This window comes from Schistocerca serialis, chromosome 4 (genome assembly GCF_023864345.2).
Source record: "Schistocerca serialis cubense isolate TAMUIC-IGC-003099 chromosome 4, iqSchSeri2.2, whole genome shotgun sequence".
In the NCBI taxonomy this organism is placed as follows: domain Eukaryota; kingdom Metazoa; phylum Arthropoda; class Insecta; order Orthoptera; family Acrididae; genus Schistocerca; species Schistocerca serialis.
In genome coordinates this window covers 845,085,804-845,108,985 of record NC_064641.1, presented here as the reverse complement: position 1 = coordinate 845,108,985, position 23,182 = coordinate 845,085,804, and the positions used below count along the sequence as shown (strand labels likewise).

The 23,182-nt window shown below is 46.0% G+C and overlaps 1 protein-coding gene and 1 pseudogene across 1 annotated transcript in view; both read right to left on the bottom strand.

Moving 5' to 3' along the window:
- The window catches only part of LOC126473469 (uncharacterized), a 911,006-nt gene that overhangs the window by 351,869 nt on the left and 535,955 nt on the right, over positions 1-23,182 (bottom strand). The gene's annotated exons all lie outside the window — the stretch shown is intronic.
- LOC126475819 (5S ribosomal RNA) lies at positions 15,738-15,855 on the bottom strand (annotated as a pseudogene).

The window sequence follows — 23,182 nt, the reverse complement described above, 5'->3', positions numbered from 1 at the left end:
TTTTGAATCTGGAACTACGCAATCAAACAATAAAACATACGTGTTTCAGCATTTTTGGAAATTCAACCACTAAGGAGATAAAATAGCGGGTGAAAGTTTTTTTGAAAATAAATACACTACTGGCCATTAAAATTGCTACACCAAGAAGAAATGTAGATGATAAATGGGTATTCACTGGACAAATATATTATACTATAACTGACATGTGATTATATTTTCACGCAATTTGGGTGCATTGATACTGAGAAATTAGTGCCCAGAACAACCATCTCTGGCCGTAATAAACGCCTTGATACGCCTGGGCATTGAGTCAAACAGAGCTTGGATGGCGTGTACAGGAAGCAGCTTCAACACGATACCACAGTTCATCAAGAGTGGTGACTGGCGTATTGTGACGAGCCAGTTGCTCGGCCACCATTGACCAGACGTTTTCAATTGGTGAGAGATTTGGAGAATGTGCTGGCCAAGGCAGCAGTCGAACATTTTCTGTATCCAGAAAGGCCCGTACGGGACCTGCAACATGCGGTCGTGCATTATCCTGCTGAAATGTATGGTTTCCCAGGGATCGAATGAAGGGTAGAGACACGAGTCGTAACACATCCGAAATGTAACGTCCACTGTTCAAAGTGCTGTCAATACGAACAAGAGGTGACCAATGGCACCCATCACGACGGGTGATACGCCTCTATGGAGATGACGAATACACGCTTCCAATGTGTGTTCACCGCGATGTCGCCAAACACGGATGCGACCATCATGATGCTGTAAACAGAGCCTGGATTCATCCGAAAAAATTTCGTTTTGCCATTCGTGCACCCAGATTCGTCATTGAGTACACCACCGCAGGCGTTCCTGTCTGTGATACAGCGTCAAGGGTAACCTCAGCCATGGTCTCCGAGCCCATAGTCCATGCTGCTGCAAACGTTGTCGAACTGTTCGTGCAGATGGTTGTTGTCTTGCAAACGTCCCCATTTGTTGACTCGGGGATCGAGACGTGGCTGCACGATCCGTTACAGCCAGGCGAATAAGATGCCTGTCATCTCGACTGCTAGTGATACGAGGCCGTTGGGATCCAGCACGGCGTTCCGTATTACCCTCCTGAACTCACCGATTCCATATTCTGCTAACATTCATTGGATCTCGACCAACGCGAGCAGCAATGTCGCGTTACGATAAACCACAATCGCGATAGGCTACAATCCGACCTCTATCAAAGTCGGAAACGTGATGGTAAGCATTTCTCCTCCTTACACGAGGCATCACAACAACGTTTCACCAGGCAACGCCGGTCAACTGCTGTTTGTGTATGAGAAATCGGTTGGAAACGTTCCTCATGTCAGCCCGTTCTAGGTGTCGCCACCGGCGCCAACCATGTGTGAATGCTCTGAAAAGCTAATCATTTGCATATCACAGCATCTTCTTCTGTCGGTTAAATTTCGCATCTGTAGCACGTCATCTTCGTGGTGTAACAATTTTAATGGCCAGTGGTGTAATTACTGAAGAACTACTAATAGATTTTTAAGACTACATCTATGTCAATTATTATTTGATTTCTCGGTTAGAAATAAGAAAAAGGCATTTCTCAGTGTTTCTAGAAATTCAATCGGTAAAGCAGTGCAATAGCGGATGAAAATTTTGAAGGAAAACTTTCGTTACAGTAAAAAAAAATTGGAAGGCTAAATATATGAAAATTGGTATCTCACTTCTGCGTTAAATGTAAAGAGATATTTGTTAAGGAATGAAATTTGCTATGGAAATATCTCCGCAAGAACGCAAAAGGCATGATTAACAACAAGTTTGGACTCCAGCTGTCACAGTCGCTTTTTGGTTAGAAGTCCATTTGGAAAAGGCTACGCTTATATGCTCTTAATTATAGTGAAAAGCTTAGGTGTTGCAGTTTGTGAACAACATAAAAATTCTATTAAATAAAAAAAAGTCTCTGCAGGCCATACAGTCAACGCGAGTGAAGCAGCGAGCGCTAAGATAGTGTAATTTTAAAGTTACTCAAGTTTCCCTACTAGGAATCTGTATGTCCACTGCCTGACAAAGAAAGTAAATCATCTAGAAGGGGAGTCGGAAACAAAATGAAACCTTACAGGTTGAGAGTGTATGTGATGTTCTTTTAGTGACTACAAAACCGACTCAAATTTGGAAAGAAGTCGACAGTATTACGATCGCATTACACCTGCTCTGGCCAGGATTCACGCACTGTTTCCGTTGGGACTGGTGTCATAAAGACTTTGTAGCCTCTCGCGAGGCAAGCCGTCCCACAACTATTTTAGCTGATCCTTGACATCGTGGATGCTGTCGCCGGGACCGAATTGATATCGGAGCTTGTCCCACACATCTTATGTCCGAGACAGAACTGGATGCCTCGATAGCCACTAGAGTACCTCAACTTCATGCAGGCACATCTTAGAGAAACGTGCGAGGTGTGGACGAGCGTTGTCGTGTTGAGAAATGGCTCCAGAACACTGTCTCATGAGATGTAACACGCGAGGACGTACGAGGTCTGTAACGTAACGTTGTTCCGTCAGAGTCGCCTCAATCGTTACTACCCGTGACTGCAAGCATACCCGATGGGGTTTCTACAACCTAGATCACGACCCCTGGAATAACACTGTTGAGATTTTCCAAGACAATGGAAGAATGGAACGCCTCCCAGGCCCGGCCATACTCGTCGACAATGGCCATCGAGGATAATACAGAAACGTGATTCATCGCTGAAGATAATGCGATGCCGTTTATCAGCAGCCCATGCTTTCCGGTCACGGCACGAACTGTATTGTGGTGCTAACTGCACCCTACGCAAGTCCCTAGTAGAGCTGCGTGAGTCTATTACTCGTTCGCGGATGCCAGGCGCAAGTGTGATGGAGCAATGATGTGCTTGGTCCACAATACGACGATCCTCCCGTGTGGTCGTCAGACGACCCGCTTTCGCGTCCCCATGCACTCGACATCGCAGCGGGATGCCCCACTAATATGGATAGCGCTCAATTCGACGAGCCAGCCGAATAGTGAACCCCCCCCCCCCCACGTGGGACTCAGTAAGGCGTAGATAAATTAACCAGCATCGCCGTGTCCTTCACAGTAATCGTTCAACAGCTGACGTTCGCGGCTACCAGGCCTGCTAACAACATTAAACACGAACACACAGACAACTGCAACCTCAATAGTTTACGTAACAGCCAGCGGCTATGTACGTGTACAAAGTTTTATTGACATCTGACCATGTCTTCTCGGTGCGTCGCTTTTCTTTTTTTTGTCAGGTAGTTTACGTAAAGGAGATTGAATAGTGTCATTGGCCGGGAGGCCCCTTGCGGGGCCTTGGTGTAGGTCTTATTACATTCGACGTCACATTGGGCGACCTGCGAGCCGGATGGGGGTGAAATGATGATGAAGACAAACACAACACCCAGCCCCTGAGCGGAGAAAATCTCCGACTCAGCTGGGAAGCGAACCCGAGCGCGTTGGCCGGTACGCTGACCACTCAGCTATCGGGGCGGACAACGAACAAAATATCCGAATGGGATGGAGGGAAACAAATGACTACAGTTTCAGAAAAATAGTTATTCAGGGGAACGAACTTCGGGAACTGAGCAAGTCAATAACGCTTTCGTCCCATCTCTGACCCTTCCTCATGAGAGGTATCGTGCCAAATTCTGTCCAACTGGCGCGTTACATCGTCAGAATCCCGCGATGGTTGAAAGGCGCTGCCCATAATGCTCCAAAAGTTCTCACTTGGGTTGAGATCCGGCAACCTTGCTGGTCAAGGTAGGGTTTGACCAGCACGAAGACAAGCTATGTATGGGCGGAGATTATCTTGCAGAAATTTAAGCCCAGGAGGGAAACAAAACGAAGTGTAGAATATCGTGGATTACGCTGATAAGAACCAAAGGGGCCCTGCTATGAAGTGAAATCGTAACCCAAACCATGACTACTGGTTGTTGCACCGTATGGCGGGCGACAGCCAGATTCGTATCCGACCAGTGTCCGGGGCGTCCGCAGACAGGTCTTCTTCGCTGGTCATCGGGACTCATAACTGAAGACAATTCTACTGCAGTCAGTAGATTACTTGCCCCGATGACAAGCCTGACTGTCGCCCGCGATTAGGTCGGCAATCAGGAATGATGGTCTGAGGTGCCACGTCTTTATAGCACGACCCTTTGTTATCCGCGGCACCCTCACAGTACAGCGGTACATCAGTGGTATTGTGCACGCTGTTCTGCTTCTCTTCACAGCAAGCCACCCTGCTCTTATACTTTACCAAGTTAATCCCCGCCCTCAGAGTTCAAATGGCTATGAGCACTATACGACTTAACTTCTGAGCTCATCAGTCGCCTAGAACTTAGAACTAATTAAACCTAACTAACCTAAGGACATCACACACATCCATGCCCGAGGCAGGATTCGAGCCTGCGACCGTAGCGGTCGCGCGGTTCCAGACTGTAGCGCCTAGAACGGCTAGGCCACTCCGGCCGGCCCCGCAGAGTTCAAATGACTCTAAGCACTATGGGACAACATCTGAGATCATCAGTCTCCTAGACTTAGAACTACTTAAACCTAACTAGCCTAAGGACATCACACACATCCATGCCCGAGGCAGGATTCGAACCTGCGACCGTAACAGCAGCGCGGTTCCGGACTGAAGCGCCTAGAACCGCTCGGCCTGCCCGCAGAGGGCGAGAGTTCTGTAGAGCTTGTCTTCGTGTTCGCCAAACCCTACATTGGCCAACAAGGTCGCCAGATGTCTCCCCAATTGAGAACCTCTGAATCATTATGGGCCGTGCCCTCCAACCAGCTCGGTAATTTGACGATCTGACGCCACAACTGGGCAGAATTTGGCACGATTTCCGTCACGAGGACATCCAACAAATCTGTTAGTAAATGATAAGCTGAATAACTGCCTCCAAAAGGGCCAGAAGTGGACCAATGCGTTACTAACTTGCTCAATTTGTGAAGCTCTTTCTCTCGAATAAATCATCAAAATTGTCTGAAAGTGTAATAATTTGTTTTTATATACATGTAGTTCAGATCTACCGTTTTCTGTCGCATTCGGATAATTCCTGGGAGGTGTGTCGTTTTTTGTATTAGAGTGTATGTACGAGAATTGGTTCAAATGGCTCTGAGCACTATGGGACTTAACTTCTGAGGTCATCAGTCCCCTAGAACTACTTAAACCTAACTAACCTAAGGACATCACACACATCCATGCCCGAGGTAGGATTCGAACCTGCGACCGTAGCGGTCGCGCGGCTCCAGACTGCAGCGCCTAGAACTGCTCAGCCACTCCGACCGGCGTACGAGAATTTCTTTGGTTCAATAACGGTGTATTCTACATTATGTAGTAAAGAATATTTTTCTATATGTATCACACTTTCGTTTGGCGTTGCGTCTAGTGCTTAAGACTGTTCACTATAGCCAAACAATTACAAAATACACGGAAGAGGCCTCAAATGGTTCAAATGGCTCTGAGCACTATGGAACTTAACATCGGAGGTCATCAGTCCCCTAGAACTTAGAACTACTTAAACACAACTAACTTAAGGACATCACACACACCCATACCCTAGGCAGAATTCGACCGTAGCGGCGCGCGGTTCCAGACTGAAGCGCCTAGAACCGCTCGGCCACAACGGCCGGCAAGAGGCCTTATATCATCAAAATAACATACAATATTCTTCGCCTAACTTTACAGGTACTTAATTCAGACTGAACTGTCTATTGTTGAATAATACAAATAACACTTGCGACGCTTGTAGGAGTCCCAACTCGATTACGTCGGGCACTAGAGTCCTTCGCTCCACTACAGAGATTTATATCGTTATAACATAGAACTGAACTTCGTTTTTCTGCGTATATTCTCGTGGGTGATAGATTTCACAATACGATTTGCACTTATTAGTACGAAATTCTATTTACTATTAATTTCAATTCACTGTCGTGTCTTTGTTATGATTAGTGAGATATTTCGAGAGCTTGGTGTTTCTAAATTAAATGTCCTTGTATTCATATCGCTAGCTGTTCGGAGGCAAAAGCTATTGCATATGTTACGATCAAACTTGCCTGTCTCAACGTACGCTCCCACGCGGGCCTTGCATTGAACGAGTCTATGCTGGGGTTTGTCCACTGTTTCTAGCTTACAAAGCAAATGTGATGTCAACATGCATGTAGTATAATGTATCCAAATCGAAGTAAACAGAATGAAACTTGTATACTTCAGATCTTAGACGCTTTTTACCAGGAGCACCAAGAGGTACACCTGTGGAAATTCCCACTTTAAGAATTTTTGTAGCATCCTACAGCTACGTCAGCGTAACAGGCAGCACGCAGACAACCTTGTTTGACCGCATAATATTTAACATGTCCAGTCCTGCATCTTGATCACATGATTTTGTCATATTCATAACTATTTCACTACCCTCAGATGAATCTTCTTCCTATTTGAAGAGGAAAACTGTACTGATATAAATTACTGGAAAACATAGTGAACTACACTCCTGGAAATTGAAATAAGAACACCGTGAATTCATTGTCCCAGGAAGGGGAAACTTTATTGACACATTCCTGGGGTCAGATACATCACATGATCACACTGACAGAACCACAGGCACATAGACACGGGCAACAGAGCATGCACAATGTCGGCACTAGTACAGTGTATATCCACCTTTCGCAGCAATGCAGGCTGCTATTCTCCCATGGAGACGATCGTAGAGATGCTGGATGTAGTCCTGTGGAACGGCTTGCCATGCCATTTCCACCTGGCGCCTCAGTTGGACCAGCGTTCGTGCTGGACGTGCAGACCGCGTGAGACGACGCTTCATCCAGTCCCAAACATGCTCAATGGGGGACAGATCCGGAGATCTTGCTGGCCAGGGTAGTTGACTTACACCTTCTAGAGCACGTTGGGTGGCACGGGATACATGCGGACGTGCATTGTCCTGTTGGAACAGCAAGTTCCCTTGCCGGTCTAGGAATGGTAGAACGATGGGTTCGATGACGGTTTGGATGTACCGTGCACTATTCAGTGTCCCCTCGACGATCACCAGTGGTGTACGGCCAGTGTAGGAGATCGCTCCCCACACCATGATGCCGGGTGTTGGCCCTGTGTGCCTCGGTTGTATGCAGTCCTGATTGTGGCGCTCACCTGCACGGCGCCAAACACGCATACGACCATCATTGGCACCAAGGCAGAAGCGACTCTCATCGCTGAAGACGACACGTCTCCATTCGTCCCTCCATTCACGCCTGTCGCGACACCACTGGAGGCGGGCTGCACGATGTTGGGGCGTGAGCGGAAGACGGCCTAACGGTGTGCGGGACCGTAGCCCAGCTTCATGGAGACGGTTGCGAATGGTCCTCGCCGATACCCCAGGAGCAACAGTGTCCCTAATTTGCTGGGAAGTGGCGGTGCGGTCCCCTACGGCACTGCGTAGGATCCTACGGTCTTGGCGTGCATCCGTGCGTCGCTGCGGTCCGGTCCCAGGTCGACGAGCACGTGCACCTTCCGCCGACCACTGGCGACAACATCGATGTACTGTGGAGACCTCACGCCCCACGTGTTGAGCAATTCGGCGGTACGTCCACCCGGCCTCCCGCATGCCCACTATACGCCCTCGCTAAAAGTCCGTCAACTGCACATATGGTTCACGTCCACGCTGTCGCGGCATGCTACCAGTGTTAAAGACTGCGATGGAGCTCCGTATGCCACGGCAAACTGGCTGACACTGACGGCGGCGGTGCACAAATGCTGCGCAGCTAGCGCCATTCGACGGCCAACACCGCGGTTCCTGGTGTGTCCGCTGTGCCGTGCGTGTGATCATTGCTTGTACAGCCCTCTCGCAGTGTCCGGAGCAAGTATGGTGGGTCTGACACACCGGTGTCAATGTGTTCTTTTTTCCATTTCCAGGAGTGTAGATCGAGAGCTTATACAGCGAAAAGCGAGCTACTCAATGACAATAAAGATTAGTGGCAAGGCAATGTTTTTAGGGTGGCCAACACTACCAGAGCCCATATGCGCGGTGATGAAGGGAGCATACGGGGAACCGCTTTCCCGCTCCCCGCTTCCCGCTAGCGTGACCCTCGGCGCAAGAAACTGTGCCGCCACCACAACGCCACGCTACCTGGCGCAGACGCGTGTCGCGTCACCATCGCGTCGCGTCGTAATTTGCGCGGTCTTTCTTGAACCTGCTGCTGTTGTTATGGTTTTCAGATGCTGCTCTCCATGCCACTCTATTCTACGCAAGCTTCTTCGTCCCCGAATAACTACTGCAACCTCCATTATTCTGAATCCGCTTATTGTATTTATTTCTTGGTCTCTCTCTACGATTTCTGTCTCCCACCCCATCCCACCTCCCTCCAATACTGAACTAGTCATCACTTGATGTCTCAAATGAGTCCTGTCAACCGACCCGCTCCTCTAGTCATGTTTTTCCATAACCTTCGTTTCTCCCCAATTCTATTCAGTACCTCATCGTTACTTATGTGATCTACCCATCTAATCTTCAGCATTCTTCTGTAACATCACTTTTCAGAAGTTTATATTCTCTTGTTGTCCAAACTGTTTATCGTCCTTGTTTCACGTCCATACATGGGTGCACTCCATACAAATGCTTTCAGAAAAGACTTCCTGAGATTTAAATCTACATTCGATGTTAACCAATTATTTTTCCTCAGAAACGTTTTTCTTGCCATTGACAATCTACACTACTGGCCATTAAAATTGCTACACCAAGAAGAAATGCAGATGATAAAAGGGTATTCATTGGACAAATATATTATACTAGAACAGACATGTGATTACATTTTCACGCAGTTTGGGTGTATAGCTCCTGTGAAATCAGTAACCAGAACAACCACCTCTGGCCGTAATAACGGCCTTGATACGCCTGGGCATTGAGTCAAACAGAGCTTGGATGACGTGTACGGGTATAGCTGCCCATGCAGCTTCAACACAATACCGCGGTTCATCAGCAGTACTGACTGGCGGATTGTGACGAGCCAGTTGCTCGGCCACCATTGACCAGACGTTTTCAATTAGTGAGAGATCTGGAGAATGTGCTGGCCAGGACAGCAGTCGAACATTTTCTGTATCCAGAAAGGCCCGTACAGGACCTGCAACATGCGGTCGTGCATTATCCTGCTGCAATGTAGGGTTTCGCAGGGATCGAATGAAGGGTAGAGCCACGGGTTGTAACACATCTGAAATGTAACGTCCACTGTTCAAAGTGCCGTCAATGCGAACAAGAGGTGACCGAGACGTGTAACCAATGGCACCCCAAACCATCACGCCGGGTGATACGCAGATATGGCGATGACGAATACATGCTTCAAATGTGCGTTCACCGCGATGTCGCCAAACACGGATGCGACCATCATGATGCTGTAAACAGAACCCGGATTCATCCGTAGAAATGACGTTTTGCCATTCGTGCACCCACGTTCGTCGTTGAGTACACCATCGCAGGCGCTCCTGTCTGTGATGCAGCGTCAAGGGTAACGGCAGCCATGGTCTCCGAGCTGACAGTCCATGCTGCTGCAAACGTCGTCGAACTGTTCGTGCAGATGGTTGTTGTTTTGAAAACGTCCCCATCTGTCAGGAATCGAGACGTGGCTGCACGATCCGTTACAGACATGCGTATAAGATGCCTGTCATCTCGACTGCTAGTGATACGAGACTGTTGGGATCCAGCACGGCGTTCCGTATTACCCTCCTGAACCCATCGATTCCATATTCTGATAACAGTCATTGGATGTCGACCAACGCGATTAGCAATGTGGCGATACGATAAACCGCAATCGCGATAGGCTACAATCCGACCTTTATAAAAGTCGGAAACGTGATGGTACGCATTTCTCCTCTTTATACGAGGCATCACAGCAACGTTTCACCAGGCAACGCCGGTCAACTGATGTTTGTGTATGAGAAATCCGTTGGAAACTTTCCTCATGTCAGCACGATGTAGGTGTCGCCACCGGCGCCAACCTTGTGTGAATGCTCTGAAAAGCTAACAATTTGCATATCACAGTACCTTCTTCCTGTCGGTTAAATTTCGCGTCTGTAGCACGTCATCTTTGTGGTGTAGCAAATTTAATGGCCAGTAGTGTACATTTTATATCTCCTCTGATTCGGCCTTCATCATTCAATTTGCTGCCCAAATAGCAAAACTCATCTACTGTTTTAAGTGTCTTATTTCCTGATCTTATTCCGTCCGCGTCATCTGATTCCATTACTCAGGATTTGCTTTTGTTGATGTTCGTCTTATACCCACCTTTAAAGACACTATCTATTCCGTTTAATTGCTGTTCCAAGTCGTTTGCTTTCTCTGATAGAATTACAATCTCATCGGCAAACCTCCAAGTTTTTATTTCATCTCCCACAATTTTCTTTGCTTCCTTTACTGCTTGATCATTGTACACATTGGACAACATCGGGTATAAGCCACAATTCTGTCTCACTTCCTTCTCTATCACTCCTTCCTTCTCATGCTCTACGCCGTCTGATTTACGTAGAAGCTGTAAATAGTCTTTCTTTCCCTGTATTTGATGCTTATATCTTCAGAATTTCGAGGAAAGTATTCCAGTCAACACTGTCAGAAGCTTCCTCTATACAAATGCTATAAACGTGGGTTTGTCTTTCCTTAACTTGTCTACGGTAAGTCTCAGGGTCAGTACTGCCTCGCGTGTGCCCACATTACACCGGAATCCAAACTGATCTTCCCCGACGTCGGCTTCTATCTTTCCATTATTCTGTAAAGAAATCGTATTAGTATTTTGCAGCCATGACTTATTAAACTGATAGTTCGATAATAAACCCGTTACGTTACAAAAATGCTCGCTGTCCTGCATCGCGCCTCACGCGCTATGCGCGCCTCAATTTACGTCTATCGAATGTTGCAACCACATAGTCGTAACTAAGGCTAATAACATTATCAGGAAGCTGTTGTGGCTCTCTACGAAGAAATTTACTTCGATCATTTTGCCTGCTTGTGCTGACTGTGAGAAGCAACAATCTCGAGTTTAAGCATGTTCCGTAGAGGTCACGTGACGTACCAGGGCTGTTCAATAAGCAATGATCATAATTTCTTTTTGACAACATGCCTTTACTCATCCAAATGATTTTGATGGTCCTTCTCAAAGTAGTCTCCCATCAATACGATGCACATGTCCCAGCGTTTCTGCCAGTCTTCAAATACATGCTGGGAACCATTTTTTGAAAGCAAAATCGCTCCGCAGCCTTCACCACTGCTTCTGATGATTGATAATGCCTCCCACGAAGGAGTTTCTTCACGTGAAGGAATAGAAAAAGGTCACATGGGGCTAAATACGGACTATAGGGAGGGTGAGGGACGCACGTCACTTTGATTTTTGCAAGATATTCATCAACAACATTGGAAATATGCGGCCGCGCATTATTGTGTTGCACCATCCAGTCTGCTTCACGGAAATGTGGAGTTTTGTGCCTGAAATGGACTTGCAATGTGTTAGGGACATTCCTGTAGTACTGTCTGGTTACTAATGTGTATGCAGGTAAAATATACTGATAAAACATTCCATGAATATCAAACAATGAGATGACCATAACTTTCCCAGCAGATGCAACCACTTTTGCTTTTTTGGGGGTTGATGATGAAGGAGATTTCCACACTGAGCTTTGCTGTTTGGTCTCAGGATCAAAATGATGTAGCAAAGTTTCATCAGCAGTAATTATTTTTGAAAGGAACTCCGGATCTTCCTCTAACATTGCAGACCTGCACGCGAATGTCCTTTTGTTCGGGAATTAACAGTCTTGGAACCCATCGCGCACAAACACGTGTCATGTGTAATTTTTCTGTCACCAACGTTTGGGTGGCACCCAACGAAATGATCAGAATTTCAGAAAGTGATCTTAATGTACTTCGTAGACCCTCTCTCACAATGACAGCAGCAGTTTTGATGTTTTCTTCCGTAAGAGCAGTAACTGGAGCACCGGGTCCACCTTCCTTTGATATTGATTGTCTCCCCTCTTTTGATACGTTAAACCACGTTCGATCTGTGCTGTAGGGAAGAACAGACACTCCATAAGCCTCCTGTAACATTATATAGGCCTCAGCTGAAGATTTGTTGAGGCAAAAGCATATAGTTACTTGCGTGTTACCTCCATTGCAGCGGTAGGCGATACTGAACTTGTCTGACCTTGCCTGCCTCTCACAGGCGTGAACCAGGAGTCCCAACAATGAAACTACTACAACGTGGTTGTTGCACATTATGCTAACACAATGTCATAAGATTAAATTTTAGTGCGAGAAATTATGACCATAAAAATTACGATCATTCTTTATTGAACAGCCCTCGTAGTTAGTTTCCTCTATCTCAAGCACCATTGTCGGCTTTTGGGAATAACTTACTCTGAAGCCTGTTGGATTCTCTTTAACAAGTGAGGTACAGCGAACGCCAAAGTTTATCGGTTCCCCGAGGCTTTATTTACTCCAACATTTCGTCGCCAATGGAATCTGCCAAGCAGAGGACCCTTCTATGCCTAGCGGCCGAACGGCTGTAGGGAAAGTGAGGAGGACGCGTGCTTCCCCGAGATAAGGCGGGGCGCTGGGGCGCTGAGCCGGGCTCAGCTCTCACCAGGGCCCGCCCGACTCCCGTAACCTGCCCTGCAGCTACCGCTGGCGGAGGAGTGGGCTCGACGCGGTCGTGGGTGATGCGTATCTGGAAGAAATTTCACTGTAACCGACAGCGGAACGCCGCCAGAGACGGAGAGATAATCTGCCCACTTAACACCGCTGGTTGATTCTCGCAGGAGCGCCAGTGCAAGCAACACACACACACTCCGCTCTGTCACGTGGGGCGACCCACTGACATCGGGATTATAAGGGAACAAGGCACCGCAATAACGGCAGTATCTTTTGGCCACACCATTCATTGCCCAGATGTCCATCTACATCCTCAGCTAGCTCATTCCAATGATAAATACCGTGAAGCATTTAAGCTTCAACTGTGGATTAGGGGCGCTCAAGAGCGGCGTTATGACAGAAGTCGTCCATAGCTCGTGTATAATTGTGCAGATGGGTCAAAGTGACCTACCTTTTTAATTTTTTCTCTTAGGCCTGCTTTGGATGTAGTATACTAAAAATATTTTGTTTAAAAGTTTGTTACATTTCGTTACATCTCATGTAGAAAAACATACATTTCAAAAATATTTAAAATAGTTAACATTTATATTGAACCTCTTTGACATTCAATAGTCTCTTTCACATTCAATAGTATATTGAATAATAATAATAATAATGATAATAATAATAACGTAATAGCATTTACTTCAAAATATTACACTTCACACATCAAATGGCACAACAAGAGACAAGCATTTTTTCTATTCTGTGGAATATCTGCAAATGGTTTGGAGACACTAACTTCAAACAGATTTTTATAAACTTCTTACAACATTGTGACGTTTTCCTGTCTGCTTTCGGTGAGCAAATGTAACACCTCTTCCTCTAAAATATTGCCAACAAAATCAGTGAAATGAGGATCATTCACTAAAATTTCTGTACGTTCTCCAAATTGGGCATTGTAACCTGCAATAATTTCAAATCAGGCGTTAGAGTATACAATTATGTTCAAACACTCTGGCAGGTTAAAACTATGTGCCGCACCAATACTCGAACTGAGGACCTTTGTCTTTCACTGACAAGTTTTCTATCAACTGAGCAACCCACGCACGACTTCCGAACCGTCCTCACAGCTTCATTTCCGCCAGTCTCCTACTTCCAAACTACACAGTAGCTCTTCTGAGAACCTTGCAAGAATAACACTCCTGGAAGGAAGGATATTGCGGAGACATGGCCTGGGGGATAATTCCAGAATGAAATTTTCACTCTGTAGCAGAGTGTACGCTGATATCAAACCCCCTGACAGATTAAAACAGTTTTAAAACAGCTACACTCCGCTACAGAATGAAAATTTCATTCTGGATATACTTAAATTATTTGAAACTTTAAATAACGTAAATAATTCGTAATAATGGGTAATTATGTTATTAGCAACCTGTATTCATTAAAAATATGATGACAGAAAACTTACTTCATAGTAGTAGCTACGACCTCAGGTACATTTCCACTGACAGTGATGTAACAATCTTCAACAATGAACGACGTACTAGTCTTTGTTTCACGGTCAACTAAAATAATGAAGCTAGTGATGAACCCATGACCCTAGTAGAACGAGTACCGAGTTCGTGATTTAAAATATGAGCATTCTGTCCTCTTGCCGTGGAATTCACACCTCTTTACCATCCAACACAAATATCGAAACCGACTGAAAGTGCTAACAGGCCTCAGCTGGGTCTACATCAACCTAATGTTACAGTCATATATAAGTCCTTCACCTGCCCTGTCCTAACTTATTCCAAATTTGCGTGGATATCTGGCTCCAATTCAACCTGCAAAACTCTTGAAATCCTGGAAAGACATGCACTCTGCCTCGCCTTCCATATCCGACTACCGTCCCCAACTCTCACCCTATTCCAGCTCAGCCCCTTCCCACGCCTTCTCTTCTTGGAGCAGCTTCCGACCCAATACCCATTGGTGACATCCCAATATCCCATCCAGTAATCACCAGTCCATGTACCCTGGTGGGCCGCTACATCCATATCCCACCTCCCATGCACTTCCATGCCTTACTCTTCCTGTCCTGCTGGGACCTTCCACGTTCCTCCCAGCCGCTTCCTCCACCTCAGTGATCTTTAGTCATTACCTGTGGTTCCACAAAACCGCACAGACATACTCTTCATTTCATGACATCTGCGTCATACTTCGCAAGCCACCTAATGGTGAGTAGTGGGGGGTACCTACGGTACCACTACTTGATCCCTCCAACCCTGTTCCACTCGCGAATATCGCGTGGGAAGAATGATTCTAGGTAAGCCTCTTATTGGCTGTAATTTCTCGAATTTTCTGCTCGTTGTAAATACGCGAGATGTATATGGGGGGAAGTAATACGTTGTCCGACCCCTCCTGAAAAGTGCTGTCCCAAAATTTCAATAGTAAATCTCTCCGTGATGCACAACGCCACTCTTGTAGCCTCTGCCAGTGGAGCTTGTTTAGCATCTCCGTTTTATCTGCTCTATCAGTCCTATCTGATACGGATCCCAAATACATGAACAGTACTCAATAATCGGGCGAACAAGCGCCTTATAAGACACTTCTTTAGCGGATGAGTTACATTTCCTTAAGATTCTTCCGATGAGTCTGGTGTCTGCTTTTCCAACTATCTGTTTTATATGAAGGGCTTATTTCAATAGTGGTACAAATCCATTTTTGTTCATTCTGAGATACAGAGTCCTAAAGTTAAATGAGCGCTGAAAAATCTGCAGTTGAGATACCAGAAATATTCAAGTATATATACTTGAATATTATAGTTATTATAGTTGTACACAACTAACTGCATCGCATTTTGACGATATGCCAAAGTAGAATAATATCAATCATTCGATCGATTCCAAATAGAGACGTGACTAGCAATTTTCAGCTGTTTTATTAACTAAACTAAACTCCTCCCGAACAGGCCATGAAGGCCCAACCATACCGACTGGCCGCCGAGTCATCCTCAGCCCATAGGCGTCACTGGATGGGCATGTGGTCACCACACCGCTCTCCCGGCCGTGTGTCAGTTTCCGAGACCGGAGCCGCTACTTCTCAATCAAGTAGCTCCTCAGTTTGCCTCACAAGGGCTGAGTGCACCCCGCTTGCCAACAGCGCTCGGCAGACCAGATGGTCACCCATCCAAGTGCTAGCCCAGTCCGACAGCGCTTAACTTTCGCGATCTGACAGGAACCGGTGCTACCACTGCGGCAAGGCCGTTGGCCCAGCAGTTTTATACGTTGCTAGAAGCATAGCTTGGACTATGGAGATTATTTTGAAGGTGAATGGAGGACAGTTGTTAGCATACATTCATTTCTTTGATAAACGAGGGGCGTATGCAACGCATACTTTTCCCCAAAAGCAGTTTGGGTTTATTCAAGATTCCAGTACACCATACTACTCGTGTTTCCCACTCTTTTGACTACAAAACCTTATTTTTCAACTGTGTAATGGCCTTATTCCACCTTATTGGGATGGTTCGTAAGCACGCACGATATCACTCTGATGGTTGACGACAGAGCCAACGTCTTTCTGCATAAGTAACTTTCCAATGACCCACCTGCTGCTTCCTGCAGAGTGCATCCTTCATTGATGAAACAGATAAAAATAGAAAGGCATGAGATGTGTGGTGACGGCTAGATGAAGAACAGTCCAAAGAAGTTTTGTGAGAAGTTAAGTCCCATAGTGCTCAGAGCCATTTGAACCACTTGACGCCTTGCTTTGTCACGGAAAAGAAGTTCGTTTGCACTGTTGTAGCGAAGGACATGCCGAAGTCTCTTCAGTTTCCTAAGGGTCACACAATGCACTTCAGAGCTGATCGTTGCACCATGAGAAAGGGCATCAAACAGGATAACACCTTCAGGGTCCCAGAAGGCCTTCGGTATGACTTTACAAGCTGATGGAGCGGATTTGAGCATTTTCTTTGGAGGTGTGGCGCCACTCCATGGATTGCCGTTTGGTTTCTGGTTCGAAGTGTGAACCCATGTTTCATCGCCCTTGATGATGTTCGTCAAAACACTGTCACAGTCAACGTCGTAACGTGCATCCAACTGCACAAATGGTCTTTCGTTGCTCTTTCTGTTAGGCGGCGAAGAATCCAGCGGGCACAAACCTTTAAGTACCCCAGCTGGTGGACGAGTGTGTCAGCACTACCAACAGAGACGTCCAGTTGTGCAGCGAGGTGTTTGATTGGGACCCATCGATCACTTCGGATGAGTGTGTCCGAACGTTCCTCCACTGTAGGAGTCACACCTGTGAGCAGCCTGCCGGCTCGTAGGAGACCGGACGGGTTTGCGCGATCTTGTTGTGGTGATGACAGACTAATCGCCCAATGACTCACTGAGCTTCTGTTCACTGCAAGGTGTCTGTAGACATTCTGCAAGAGCCTAAGAATATCTGCGATGCTGTGGTTTATCGTTAAGGGGAAATCAATTACAGCTCTCTGCCTGGAGTACATCTCCGTTACAGACGCCATTTTGAAGGCTATGAACAGCGTCGTCACCTATCGGAACTTCATGAAATTACAGGGGCTGAAGCGGGAATATTTCACGATGTCCAACAACAAATTCCGTATTTTTTTCAACCGAATTTGGCCGAGGAAAAAATGTGTTGCATTACTTATTGAACACCTCTCGTGTAATACAGTCTTTTTTTTTAAGACAACGAGGCATGCGTGGCTCGTGTTCCCGCCATCATGTATTTTACACCCTGTTTTGAACGTACTTCCACCTCACTACTTTAATTTAAATTACTTTTGTCATTGAGTTGCTGCTTTACCTGACCGTGACTGGCGCTAGAAGAGCGTATCGATATATCCCCTATTGTAGTATCTTTGCTCGACTGCTATTACTTCCCGGTCGTTGCCTGTCGTAAGGCAGTTCGGGTTGGCGGCCAGTCGGTTGAAACGCGTCTGGAGCGCAGTTGGGGGTTGGGTTGTTTTGGGGAAGGAAACCAGACAGCGAGGTCATCGGTCTCATCGGAATAGGGAAGGACGGGGAAAGAAGTCGGCCGTGCCCTTTCAGAGGAACCATCCCGGCATTTACCTGGAGGGATTTAGGGAAATCACGGAAAACCTAAATCAGGATGGCCGGACGCGGGATTGAACCGTCGTCCTCCGGAATGCGAGTCCAGTGTGCTAACCACTGCGCCACCTCGCTCGGTGGGAGCGCAGTCCCGACCTGCCAGTCGGGGAGTTGCAATGCGGCACTAGTGCAGTCGGGTTGGAGCAGCGGTGAGGTCTGCGTCGACATGGCTCGCCCGACCATTGCCGCCACGCATCACTTGAGCCGGGCCACGGTCTTGGTGGACCGTCGGTCAGTCGTCCTACGGGACGACGCATTTTGCCTCGCCGATCGTTCATGAGTCGGTTGCGTGTGTGTGTATCGACTCCCGATCTCTCTTCGTGCGTGCTTAGTTACTGTTGGGTATCGTTCAGGTCTTCGTGCAAGTGTTTGTTAGGTTGTGTGCGTAGTTGCTGTTATTTCCTTTGACAAAGTTATTTTAAATGTTGTCGGCGTTCTGCCTCTGAGAGGTCTGTCCTCTCATCTGGCGACGTGTAACTGGTTCTCCGAGCGCTTCTGGGCCCCTTCAGTTACCATCTTGTGGAACTTGGGTCAGTTCCTGGTTCAGGGATGTCGTTTAGCCAGTGGGCGTGTTTCCTCTGCATGGCTGGGTCCGTGCCAGTATTTCCGCCTTCGTGTGTCTGGAAGTGAGTGGGAGACGCACCAGCAGTGCCGTCGCGACGGAGCAGCAGTTGCGGAGGGACCAGCAGACAGTCGGTCGGTTGGTGCGGACCAGGGAAGTGATCTCCACGCGGTGCAGTCGGCTGGGTCCGCTGCCGGTCCCTGCGCAGTGTCGGGGCGTGTGTGGAGCTGTCCGATCGCTACGAACTTCGTGGGCTCACCGACCCAGGCGTCTAAGATGAGTGGTGTTTTAAGCACCCAAGCCACGTACATTTATGTTGTGTGGTTCGTTTCGGTGGTTTGCGGTTGGGGAGGTTTACCTGTGAGCAAGATAGTGTGTTTGTATTTCTGAAATTTAGCCGCCATGCGGTGGAATTAACTATATTTGTTGACTGTATTTCGCATTCAAGTGTACCAGCGGCATTTTCGGCCTTGTGGCCGTTAGTGTTCCGGTTACCTGCCCTGGCCACTAACGTAATTTCAGGCAGCGTCCTTTCCTCACCTGTTGTCGATGTCCAACATGATGTGTAATTTTGGCAGCTAATACATACTCCATTGTTGATTATCACGTTTGTAACAATTTCCGTCTGAGTTCTCATGTACTGATTGATAGGAAGCAAGTCGTTGTGTCGGTCGGTCCGTGGCTGCCCTTTGGTTGGGTTCCGACGGATGAAGTGTAGTTGGGCTCACCACCTGTCTCGCCTAAGTGAACGAGGGCAGACCGACCTCCCTGGAGGCTTCTGCATGCCACTGGTGTTTAATTATCTGTTTTCATCTACTTAAAATTTAAGGCTTATGGTTATTTTTTCTTTTCCTAAAATTTTTGCAAAATTAATTCTTAAATTTATCTTTCAAGCTTATACATTGCAGCCTTCTGCCTTTGAAAGATTATAGTAATATATTTTAAAATTTTGAAACTTAATTGTGGCCTTCAGCCGTTGGTATTGCACCTTGCATATGTTTGTTCTATCTGCTTTGCCTTGAGGCTTTCCACTTAGCCGTGATAAGTTTTTTAATTTATTTTATTTGCCTCTTTAATTGCATTTTTAGCTTGTTGATTTTTAAGATTTCTTGTTTTTAAACATTGTGGCCTTCTGCCTTTAAAAGTCTATGGTAATATATTATAAAATTTTGAAATTTGTGACCTTCAGCCGTTTGTATTGCACCTTGCATATGTTTGTTCTACGTATCTACTTTGCTGTGATTTTTTTAAAAAAAATTTTTATTGCTATATTAATGTGATTTTTATCTTGTTGATTTGTTAACATTTCTTGTTTGGAGGCCTTCAGACGTGAAAGAGTTGCATTCGGCAAAGGTCCGGCTATGTGCCGCTTTGGTTGTAAAAGTTATTAAATTATAATAAATTAAATTAGAAGGTGAAACTGACCCCAACCTATTTGGCCCTTTCCACAATCCTAATTGCCTGTCCTGCCCAGCGGATTTAGCGGGCGTATCAGACACTTCATCACTTTTGTAGTGATTTTTGCCTAAGGTGAAACAGAGTTATACTCAAAACAGTTGTTGATTTGGGTGGTTTCCTTTGTAGGATGAGGGCAAGCTAAGTTTCGATTATTTCGTCGTCGTTATAGATTTGAAATACCTCGTTCAATAAAACAGAGTGACATTCAGCCATGGAAGAAATTTCAGTACAAACAGCGATTAATTTATAGTTTCCTAACTCATACATAAAACGGCACACCGTCTGGGGCCAGAAGGGTGAAGTCTCTTTGTTAAAGGAGCGGCACAGATAGACCAAGGAGCCACCTGCCACCGGCTTACAGAGTAACACGAACAGAATGTGTGCCTTAGTGCACGGCGCCGATGTCAGGCCCTGCGACCGAGTGTGACAGCAAGAGAGAGCGCAATTTAATCTCAGTAATGCTCTCAGTCGCCTGCCGGTATCCTGCACACGGTCCTAAATTAAAGGGAACGTACGGCTCAGAGACGTGATCCGAGAGCGCACTTACGAAATGGGATCACGATGTCTTCGTAATGGCTTCGAGCTAGATGACGTAGTGCTGAGAAACCGGAGGACATCGGTTCGAATACCCGTCTGAGATAGGTGGCGCAGTGCTCAGAAAAGAGAGGATCTCGGTTCTAAAACCCGTCCGGCCATTCAGTTTCAGATTATCTGTGATTTCCCTAAATCACCTAAGGTGAATGCAGTGACGATTCCATTTGAAGGACAAAGTAGGTTTACTTAATCATACTTCTTCAATCCGAATTTATGCCCCGTCTCTAATGAATTCGTCATCGGCGGGACGTGAAACCCTGATCTTTCTTCTCGCCTTCCTCCCGTTGATGCGGAAGACTGAATATTTCACATATGTTGCAAGTAATTTTACAAAACTAGTCAAACTCGCAAAAGAATATATATATATATATATATATATATATATATATATATATATATTCGTGTTTGACCGACTATATATATGACGTCGGTTTTTTGTTGCTAGGTGAGGTCGCTTCAGAGATACGAAGATCAACTGTGTGTTTTTTTTTTTTAAATGGAGTCCTATAGTTTGGTATTTATTTACTGACAGCGGCTATCGAGACGAATCCAATGATGTGTAACAGTAAGGTATTTGAAGGTCGCCGGCCGAAGTGGCCGTGCGGTTAAAGGCGCTGCAGTCTGGAACCGCAAGACCGGTCGCAGGTTCGAATCCTGCCTCGGGCATGGATGTTTGTGATGTCCTTAGGTTAGTTAGGTTTAACTAGTTCTACGTTCTAGGGGACTAATGCCCTCAGCAGTTGAGTCCCATAGTGCTCAGAGCCATTTGAACCATTTTGAAGGTCAACGAAGGTCGCAAAGGTGGCATGAACGTCCATTCACAGAAGGTGTTCGAAGAGGTGACCATTACTATCAATGCAGTGCTGGAATCTTCTTATCATGGATTGAGTGGTATTCCTTGTTACATCGGCACTTTTCGAAGTAATTCTCTCTCGCATATCTTCAGGTGTAGTTCGAATAAACAATGTCTCTTACGAATCCCCACAAGAAAAAATCCAGAGGCGTCAATTCTGGCGAACGCGTCGGCGACGACACATCTCCTCCGCGTCCAATCCAACGATATGAGAAATGTCTCTGCAACTCATCTTGAGCCAAGCCATCAGCGAAAAACGTGGCGGACCCTCATCCTGTTGATACCTTGTTCCTAAAGGTATTTCTTCCAATAAGAGACCTAATGTTTCTTGCAGGAATGTGGTGTACTTCCTACCATTCAGATTTCCTTCGATGAAATAGGGGCCTATAATTGTGTCCTTCAGAATCCCACACCATACATTCACAGAGCACGGTTTTTGGTGTGTAGCTTGCCGCAGCCAACATGGAATTTGAGTTGCCCAATAATGCAAGTTATGCAAATTAACATTTCCATGGTTCGGTGAATGTAGCCTCGTCAGTAATGTAAAATCAAATTAATAAATGCGTCATTCCTCTGAATCTGAAGTTGAGGCCATCGGCAGAATTCAGTGCGACGCATACCATTCATACCAGTTAATTCTTGCCGGCCGCTGTGGTCTAGCGGTTCTAGGCGCTTCTGTCCGGAAACACGCGGCTGCTACGGTCGCAGGTTCGAATCCTGCCTCGGGCATGGATGCGTGTGATGTCCTTAGTTTAGTTAGGTTTAAGTAGTTCTAAGTCTAGGGGACTGATGACCTTAGATGCTAAGTCCCATAGTGCTTAGAGCCATTTGAACAGTTAATTCTTGGCGGCGACTGAAGTAGTAAGGATGATATTTATGGCGATGCAGAACACGAACAACACTACTCTGGCTCATACCGGATTCTCTTGCTATTTCACGCGAAGTAACACAAGGATCTCGAACCACAGTGGCAGAAGTACCAATTTCCGGTCCCCGTTAGTAAATTTCTTTTGCCGGATGTGTTTCCGATGCGTTAAAGATTCAGTTGTTCTCAATTTATCAAACACATATTTAAATGCACGACGTGTAGGGTGAGTGCGTTGAGGATATCTTTCAGCGCGTAAGTCTCTAGCTCTCACCGAATTTCTTTGCCATTCTCCGTAAATGAGAAGCATATCGACTTGTTTTTCGAAAGAAAACGTCATTCACATTCGCTTGATTCGGCGCTACTAATCTTACCGTTTCTGTTAGTGTTTTATGGCGAAACCGTCGAATGATGTTTACATGTCAATGACACGTTAGGTGGATACGCCATATCCGACGAATGTTTACCATTTGCACGATATGCGAGAGAGAATTGTCAGAGCATGTGCTTCGATAAATGCCGAAGTGATAAACTATACCACTGAATCCATGATGAGAAGATTGCAGCACTGCACTGATACCAATGGTCATCACTTCGAACACCTTCTGTAAATGGACGTCCACGCCACTTTTTTGACCTTCGTTGACCTTCAAAGACCTCACTGTTACATATCATTGGATTCGTCTCGATAGCTCCTTTCAGAAAATAAGTACCAATCTATAGCATTCAATTTAAAAGAAAACAAAGTTGATCACCATATCTCCCAAGCGACCCCACCTACCAACAAAAAACCAACGTCATATTATGGCCCCCGTTGTTCCATGCAACATTTGTCCCACAAACTTTTCAGCTACTGTCATAGTTTCAGAGTTATTTTAGGTGGCAATAGTTAGTGACTCATCCTGTATATATTCAAATTCTGAGATCAGGACTGGAAGCTCTAAAGGTCCGGTGGTGGTATTTGTGGTATTTTAAGAAATATGTAACCTGCAATTTACATATCATATGGTTTGACAAGCACAGAAAAGTATCTGTAGTCATATGGAAATGTTCAAATGTGACAACAAGTCAAGAGAACTTTGAGTAGTTTGATGTAAAATCTTCAGATCACCGGCAAATGCTCGAACTGGGCACTCC